The 8396-nt window shown below is 39.0% G+C and overlaps 1 non-coding gene across 1 annotated transcript; it reads left to right on the top strand.

Moving 5' to 3' along the window:
* The first annotated feature begins 7311 nt into the window (after positions 1 to 7311).
* Positions 7312 to 7419, top strand: LOC148567457 (small nucleolar RNA R71). Its single transcript, XR_015881968.1, has one exon. It is a non-coding gene; the product is annotated as a small nucleolar RNA R71 (small nucleolar RNA).
* The last annotated feature ends 977 nt before the right edge of the window (positions 7420 to 8396 follow it).

Here is an 8396-nt window from a genome sequence, read left to right as displayed (position 1 = left end):
AGTAAAGTCCAGCTAAATACAGTAAAGAAGTGCTTATTAGGAGGCAACCCAATCTTATTTATCTATGTTATTTACTTTCTCATTTCATTTTCCATTGTTATTTTATGTTTTCTTTAGGTTAATGATCATGTGGAGTCACAAAAACAGCTGCAGAATTAAAGCGGAATCAAAAACAACATCAAAAATAGCACACCCTGGAGGACAGGCTTACTGGTGTTTAAACGCCAGTAAGGATAGCAGAATGGGCGTTTAACGCCCATGCAGGTAGCATTCTGGGCGTTAAACACCAGAATGGGCAGCATTCTGGGCGTTTAATGCCAGAAATGGCAGCATTCTGGGCGTTTAGAAAAATGCCCAGTAAAGAAAGATTCTTGGCGTTTAACGCCAGCCAGGGTATCTGGCTAGGCATTAAACGCCCAAAGAGGCAGTCAAGTGGGCGTTAAACGCCAGAATGGATAGCATTCTGGGCGTTTAACGCCAGGATGACACAAGGGAGGTAATTTTGTTTCCAATTCGATTTTTTTTCAATTTTTCATGTTTTAATTCATAATTTTTTGCATCAAACATATTTTAAACATTCATCTTTCAATTTCTATTTTCAAAAATTAATAATCTTTCCAATTCTTTTTAATTCTTTTTCAATTCTTTTCAGTTCCTTCCAAAACGTTTTCAAAACATACATATCTTTTCAAATTCTTTTTAACTCTTTTTAATTTTTCTTGTATACATTAATAAGATTTCAAAATTAAATGCATCATTCTTCTTCTACTCCCTTCTATCTTATTTTGCTCGAGGACGAGCAATGCTTTTAAGTTTAGTGTGGAAAAGCTCAGCTTTTTGCTTTCCATAACCACTAATGACACCAAAAGGCCATGAGAGAAGAGCAACAAAGGCAAGGAAGAGACATAGAGGAGCTCAAGAACTCCATTGGTTCTTCAAGAGAAAGAAAAAGCCACCATCACTAAGGTGGACCCGTTCTTTAATCTCCTTGTTTATTTTCTTTTCTGTTTTCGATTTTTAGGCTTTATGTTTTGACTATGTTTGTGTCTTCATTACATGATCATTAGTGTTTAGAGTCTATGTCTTAAAGCTATGAAAGTTCCATGAATCTTTCACCTTTCTTAAATGAAAAATGTTTTCTGAAATTGAAAAAGAAGTACATGAATTTCGAAGTCTATCTTGAAAATAGTTTAATTATTTTGATGTGGTGGCAATACTTTTTGTTTTTTAAATGAATGCTTGAACAGTGCATATTTTTTATAGTGAAGTTCATGAATGTTAGAATTGTTGGCTCTTGAAAGAATAATGAAAAAAGAGAAATGTTATTGATAATCTGAAAAATCATAAAATTGATTCTTGAAGCAAGAAAAAGCAATCAAAAACTCAAAGCTTGTGAAAAAAAAAATGAATTGGCGAAAAAGAAAGAAAAAGAACAAGCAAGCAGAAAAAGCCAATAGCTCTTTAAACTAAAAGGCAATGGTAAAAAGGATCCAAGGATTTGAGCCTTGATGGATAGGAGGGCCCAAAGGAATAAAATCCTGGCCTAAGCGGCTAAATCAAGATGTCCCTAACCATGTGCTTGTGGCATGAAGGTGTCAAGTGAAAAACTTGAGACTGAGCGGTTAAAGTCATGGTCCAAAGCAAAAAGAGTGTGCTTAAGAACTCTGGGCACCTCTAACTGGGGATTCTAGCAAAGCTGAGTCACAATCTGAAAAGGTTCACCCAGTTATGTGTCTGTGTCATTTATGTATCCGGTGGTAATATTCACGGCCAAGACTCATAAAGTAGCTGTGTTCAAGAATCAACATTCTGAACTAGGAGAATCAATAACACTATCTGAATTTTGAGTTCCTATGGATGCCAATCATTCTGAACTTCAAAGGATAAAATGAGATGCCAAAACTGTTCAGAGGCAAAAAGCTACCAGTCCCGCTCATCTAATTAAAACTAATCTTCATTGATATTTTTGAAATTTATTGTATTTTATCTTCTTTTTATCCTATTTTGTTTTTAGTTGCTTGGGGACAAGCAACAATTTAAGTTTGGTCTTGTGATGAGCGGATAATTTATACCCTTTTTGGCATTATTTTTAGGTAGTTTTTAGTATGTTTTAGTTACCTTTTATTATATTTTTATTAGTTTTTATGCAAAAATCACATTTCTGGACTTTACTACGAGTTTGTGTGTTTTTCTGTAATTTCAAGTATTTTCTGGCTGAAATTGAGGGACCTGAGCAAAAATCTAAGTGCAGATAGTGCAGAAATCCACTTCTGGGGCCTACTTGGTGTGTGCTTGGGCTGAGCATTGAAGCTTTCACATGTAGAGACTTTTCTTGGAGTTAAACGCCAGCTTTGGTGCCAGTTTGGGCGTTTAACTCCAGCTTTTATGCCAGTTCTGGCGTTTAACGCCAGAATAGGGTAGAAAGTGGGCGTTCAAACGCTAGTTTGCATTATCAAAACTCGGGAAAAGTATGAACTATTATATATTGCTGGAAAGCCCAGGATGTTTACTTTCCAACGCAATTGAGAGCGCGCCAATTGGGTTTCTATAGCTCCAAAAAATCTATTTCGAGTGCAGGGAGGTCAGAATCCAACAACATCTGCAGTCCTTTTTCAGCCTCTGAATCAGATTTTTGCTCAGGTACCTCAATTTCAGCCAGAAAATACCTGAAATCATAGAAAAACATACAAACTCATAGTAAAGTCCATAAATGTGAATTTTTCATAAAAGTAATAAAAACATAGTAAAAACTAACTAAATCATACTAAAAACTACCTAAAAACAATGCCAAAAAGCGTATAAATTATCCGCTCATCACAACACCAAACTTAAATTGTTGCTTGTCCCCAAGCAATTGAGAATCAAATAGAATAAAAAGAAGAGAATATACTATGAATTCCAAAATATCGATGAAACTTAGCCCCAATTAGATGAGCGGGACTAGTAGGATTTTGCCTCTAAACAGTTTTGGCATCTCACTTTATCCTTTGAAGTTTAGAATGATTGGCATCTATAGAAACTCAGATTTTAGAGAGTGTTATTGATTCTCCTAGTTCAGTATGTTGATTCTTCAACACAGCTACTTTATGAGTCTTGGTCGTGGCCCTAAGCACTTTGTTTTCCAGTATTACCACCGGATACATAAATGCCACAGACACATAACTGGGTGAATCTTTTCAGATTGTGACTCAGCTTTGCTAGAGTCCCCAATTAGAGGTGTCCAGGGTTCTTAAGCACACTCTTTTTGCTTTGGATCACGACTTTAACCGCTCAGTCTCAAGCTTTCACTTGACACCTTCACGCCACAAGCACATGGTTAAGGACAGCTTGGTTTAGCTGCTTAGGCCAGGATTTTATTCCTTTGGCCCTCCAATCCATTAATGATCAAAGCCTTGGATCCTTTTTACCATTGTCTTTTAGTTTAAAGGTACTGGCTTTTTGCTCTTGCCTTTTGGTTTAAAGAGCTATTGGCTTTTTCTGCTTGCTTTTCCTTTTTCTTTTTTTTTTCACAAGCTTTGTTCTTCAATGCTTTTTCTTGCTTCAAGAATCAATTTTATGATTTTTCAGGTTATCAATAACATTTCTCCTTTTTCATTATTCTTTCAAGAGCCAACAATTTTAACATTCATAAACTTCACTATAAAAAATATGCACTGTTCAAGCATTCATTCAGAAAATAAAAAGTATTGTCACCACATCAAAATAATTAAACTAATTTCAAGGATGAATTCGAAATCATGTCCTTCTTGTTCTTTTGTAATTAAAAACATTTTTCATTTAAGAAAGTTGATGGATTCATAGGACATTCATAGTTTTAAGACATAGACACTAGTGATCATGTAATAAGACATAAACATAAATAAGCATAGAGAACGAAAACGGAGAAAAATAAATAGACAAGGAGATTAAGGAATGGGTCCACGTTAGTAAGGGTGGCGTCTTCTTCCTCTTGAAGAACCAATGGTGCTCTTAAGCTCCTCTATGTCTCTTCCTTGCCTTTGTTGATCCTCTCTCATAGCTTTTTGATCTTCTCTAATTTCATGGAGGAGGATGGAATGCTCTTGATGCTCCACCCTTAGTTGTCCCATGTTGGAACTTAATTCTCCTAGGGAGGTATTAATTTGCTCCCAATAGTTTTGTGGAGGAAAGTGCATCCCTTGAGGCATCTCAGGGATTTCATGATGAGGAATTTCATGCTCTTGTTGAGGTCCAAGAGTGGGCTCTCTTGTTTGCTCCATCCTCTTTTTAGTAATGGGCTTGTCCTCTTCAATGAGGATGTCTCCCTCTATGACAATCCCAGCCGAATTGCAGAGGTGACAAATGAGGTGAGGAAAGGCTAACCTTGCCAAAGTGAAGGACTTGTCAGCCACCTTGTAAAGTTCTTGAGGTATAATCTCATGAACTTCTACTTCCTCCCAAATCATGATACTATGGATCATGATGGCCCGATCCACAGTTACTTCGAATCAGTTGCTAGTAGGAATGATAGAGCGTTGGATGAACTCCAACCATCCTCTAGCCACAGGCTTAGGCCATGCCTTCTCAATTGAACCGGCTTGACTCTTGAGTCAATTTTCCATTGAGCTCCTTCCACACATATGTCCATGAGGACTTGGTCCAACCTTTGATCAAAGTTGACCCTCCTAGTGTAGGGGCGTGCATTTTCTTGCATCATTGGCAAGTTGAACGCCAACCTTACATTTTCCAGACTGAAATCTAAGTATTTCCCCTGAACCATTGTAAGCCAATTCTTTGTGTTTGGGTTCATACTTTGATCATGGTTTCTAGTGATCCATGCGTTTGCATAGAACTCTTGAACCATTAAGATTCTGACTTGTTGAATAGGATTGGAGAGAACTTCCAATCCTCTTCTTCTAATCTCTTATCCAAAATTAAAAGGTTTGCTTATCCTCAAGTAAAAGAAGAAAGAAAGTAGTAGAAGAAAAAGAAAATGGAGGAGATGGAGGGAGATATATGGTTCGGCCAAGGGGTAGAAGTAGTGGTTGTAATGTGTGAAAATGAAGGAGTGGTGAGGAGTTTATATAGAGGTGGGGGGAGGGTTAGGTTTCGTGTATTAGGGTTGGGTTTGGGAGGGAAAGGATTTTGAATTTGGAGGTAGGTGGTGTTTTAGGGAAAAGTGAATGAGGTGATTGGTGAAGGGTATTTAGGAAGAGATATGGAGGTGATTGGTGAAGGGTATTTGGGGAAGTGTTATGGAAAGGTGTGAAGAGGAGAGAAGAGAGAGGTGGGGTAGGTGGAGATCCTGTGGGGTCCACAGATCCTGATGGGTCAAGGACTTATCATCCCTTAGAGCGCAATTCTGGCATTTAACGCCAGACTGCTGCTTGTTTCTGGCGTTAACGCCAGCTTGATGCTTCTTTCTGGCGTTAAATGCCAGTCTGATGCTTCTTACTGGCGTTTAAACACCAGTAAGCTTATCCTCCATGGTGTGCTATTTTTAATGCTGTTTTTCATTCGGTTTTTGACTTTTTAGTTGTTTTTGTGACTTCACATGATCATCAATCTACAGAAAACATAAAATAACAATGGAAAATAAATAGATATAATTAAATAACATTGGATTGCCTCCCAATAAGCGCTTCTTTAATGTCAATAGCTTGACAGTGAGCTCTCATGGAGCCTCACAGATAATCAGAGCAGGGTTGGGGCCTCTCAACACCAAACTTAGAGTTTGGTTGTGGCCTCCCAACACCAAACTTAGTGTTTGGTTGTGGCCTCCCAACACCAAACTTAGAGTTTGAATGTGGGGGTTTTGTTTGACTCTGTATTGAGAGAAGCTTTTCATGCTTCCTCTCTATGGTTACAGAAAGAAAACCTTGAGTCTTGAATACAAGGTAGTCCTCATTCAACTTAAGGACCAACTCTCCTCTGTCAACATCAATCACAGCTTTTGCTGTGGCTAGGAAGGGTCTGCCAAGGATGATGGATTCATCCTCATCCTTCCCAGTGTCTAGGATTATGAAATCAGCAGGGGTGTAAAGGCCTTCAACCTTCACTAGCACGTCCTCTACTAGTCCATAAGCCTATTTCATTGATTTGTCTGCCATCTCTAGTGAGATTGTTGTAGCTTGTACCTCAAAGATTCCCAGTTTCTCCATTACAGAGAGTGGCTTGAGGTTTATCCCTGACCTCAGGTCACTTAGAGCCTTCTCAAAGGTCATGGTGCCTATGGTACAAGGTATGAAGAATTTTTTGGGATCCGGTTTCTTCTGAGGTAATGTCAGCCTCATTAATGCATTCAGTTCATTGGTGAACAAGGAGGGTTCATCCTCCCAAGTCTCAGTACCAAATAACTTGGCATTCAGCTTCATGATTGCTCCTAGATATTTAGCAACTTGCTCTTCAGTGATGTCTTCATCCTCTTAAGAGGAAGAATATTCGTCAGAGCTCATGAATGGCAGAAGGAAGTTCAATGGAATCTCTATGGTCTCTGTATGAGCCTCAGATTCCTTTTGTTCCTCAAACAGAAACTCCTTTCTGTCCAGAGGACGTCCCATGAGGCTTTTCTCACTGGGACTCACGTCCTCCTCTCTCTCTCCAGGTTCGGCCATGTTGGTCATGGTTATGGCCTTACACTCTCTTTTTGGGATTTTCTTCTGTTTTGCTTAGGAGAGTATTGTGAGGGGTTTCAATAATCGTCTTACTCAGCTGACACACCTGTGCCTCCAAATTTCTAATGGAGGACCTTGTTTCATTCATGAAACTTAGTGTGGTCTTGGATATATCAGAGACTATGGTTGCCAGGCCAGCATGGCTCTGTTCAGAATTTTCTGTCTGTTCCTGAGAAGATGATGGAAAAGGCATGCTATTGCTAAACCTATTTCTTCCACCATTATTATTGAAGCCTTGTTAAAGCTTCTATTGGTCCTTCCATGACAGATTATAGGTGTTTCCATAGGGTTCTCCCATGTAATTCACCTTTTCCATTGCAGGGTTCTCAGGATCATAAGCTTCTTCTTCAGAAGAAGCTTCTTTAGTACTGTTGGATGCAGCTTGCAATCCATTCAGATTCTGGGAAATCATATTGACTTGCTGAGTCAATATTTTGTTCTGAGCCAATATGGCATTCAGAGTATCAATTTCAAGAACTTCCTTCTTCTGAGGCGTCCCATTGCTCACAAGATTCGTCTGAGAGGGGTACATGAACTGGTTATTTGCAACCATTTCAATGAGTTCCTGAGCTTCTGCAGGGATTTTCAGATGAAGAGATCCTCCTGCAGAATGGTCCAATGACATTTTTGACAACTCAGATAGACCATCATAGAATATACATATGATGCTCCATTCTGGAAGCATGTCAGTAGGACACCTTTTGATCAATTGCTTATATCTTTCCCAAGCTTCATAGAGGGACTCACCTTCCTTCTGTCTGAAGGTTTGGATTTCCACTCTAAGCTTGCTCATCTTTTGAGGTGGAAAGAATTTGGCCAGGAAAGTACTGACCAGCTTTTCCCAAGAGTTCAGACTTTACTTAGGTTGTGAATCCAACCATGTTCTAGCTCTGTCTCTTACAGCAAAAGGGAAAAGCATAAGCCTGTAGACCTCGGGATCAACTCCATTGGTCTTGACAGTGTCACAGATTTGCAAGAATTCAGCTAAGAACTGATGAGGATCTTCCAATGGAAGTCCATGAAACTAGCAATTCTGCTGTATCAGAGAAACTAATTGAGGCTTAAGCTCAAAGTTGTTTGCTCCAATGGCAGGAATTGAGATGCTTCTTCCATAGAAGTTAGAAGAGGGTGTAATAAAGTCACCAAGCATCTTCCTTGCATCTTGATGAGCAGATATTTTATACGCTTTTTGGGGTTAATTTCATATAGATTTTAGTATGTTTTAGTTGGTTTTTAGTTTATTTTCATTAATTTCTAGACAAAATTCATATTTCTGGACTTTACTATGAGTTTGTGTGTTTTTCTGTAATTTCAGGTATTTTCTGGCTGAAATTGAGGGAGCTGAGCAAAAATCTGATTCAGGCTGAAAAAGAACTGCTGATACTATTGGATTCTGACCTCCCTGCACTCAAAATGGATTTTCTGGAGCTACAGAACTCCACATGGCGTGCTTCAAATTGCGTTGGAAAGTAGACATCTAGGGCTTTCCAGAAATATATAATAGTCCATACTTTGCTTAAGGATAGACGACGTAAACTGGCGTTCAACGCCAGCTCTCTGCCCAATTCTGGCGTCTAGCGCCAGAAACACGTTGCAAGTTGGAGTTCAACGTCAGAAAAGGATCCAAAGCTGGCGTTGAATGCCCAAAACAGCCCCAGGCACGTGAAAGCTTTAGTCTCACCCCCAGCACACACCAAGTGGGTCCCAGAAGTGGATTTCTGCACTATCTGTTATAGTTTACTCATTTTCTGTAAACCTAGGTTA

The sequence above is a fragment of the Arachis ipaensis genome, chromosome B4 (assembly GCF_059453495.1).
Source record: "Arachis ipaensis isolate K30076 ecotype BB chromosome B4, ASM5945349v1, whole genome shotgun sequence".
Lineage (NCBI taxonomy): Eukaryota > Viridiplantae > Streptophyta > Magnoliopsida > Fabales > Fabaceae > Arachis > Arachis ipaensis.
Note: the sequence above shows the minus strand (reverse complement) of the source record. Positions and strands in the feature narration are given on the sequence as shown.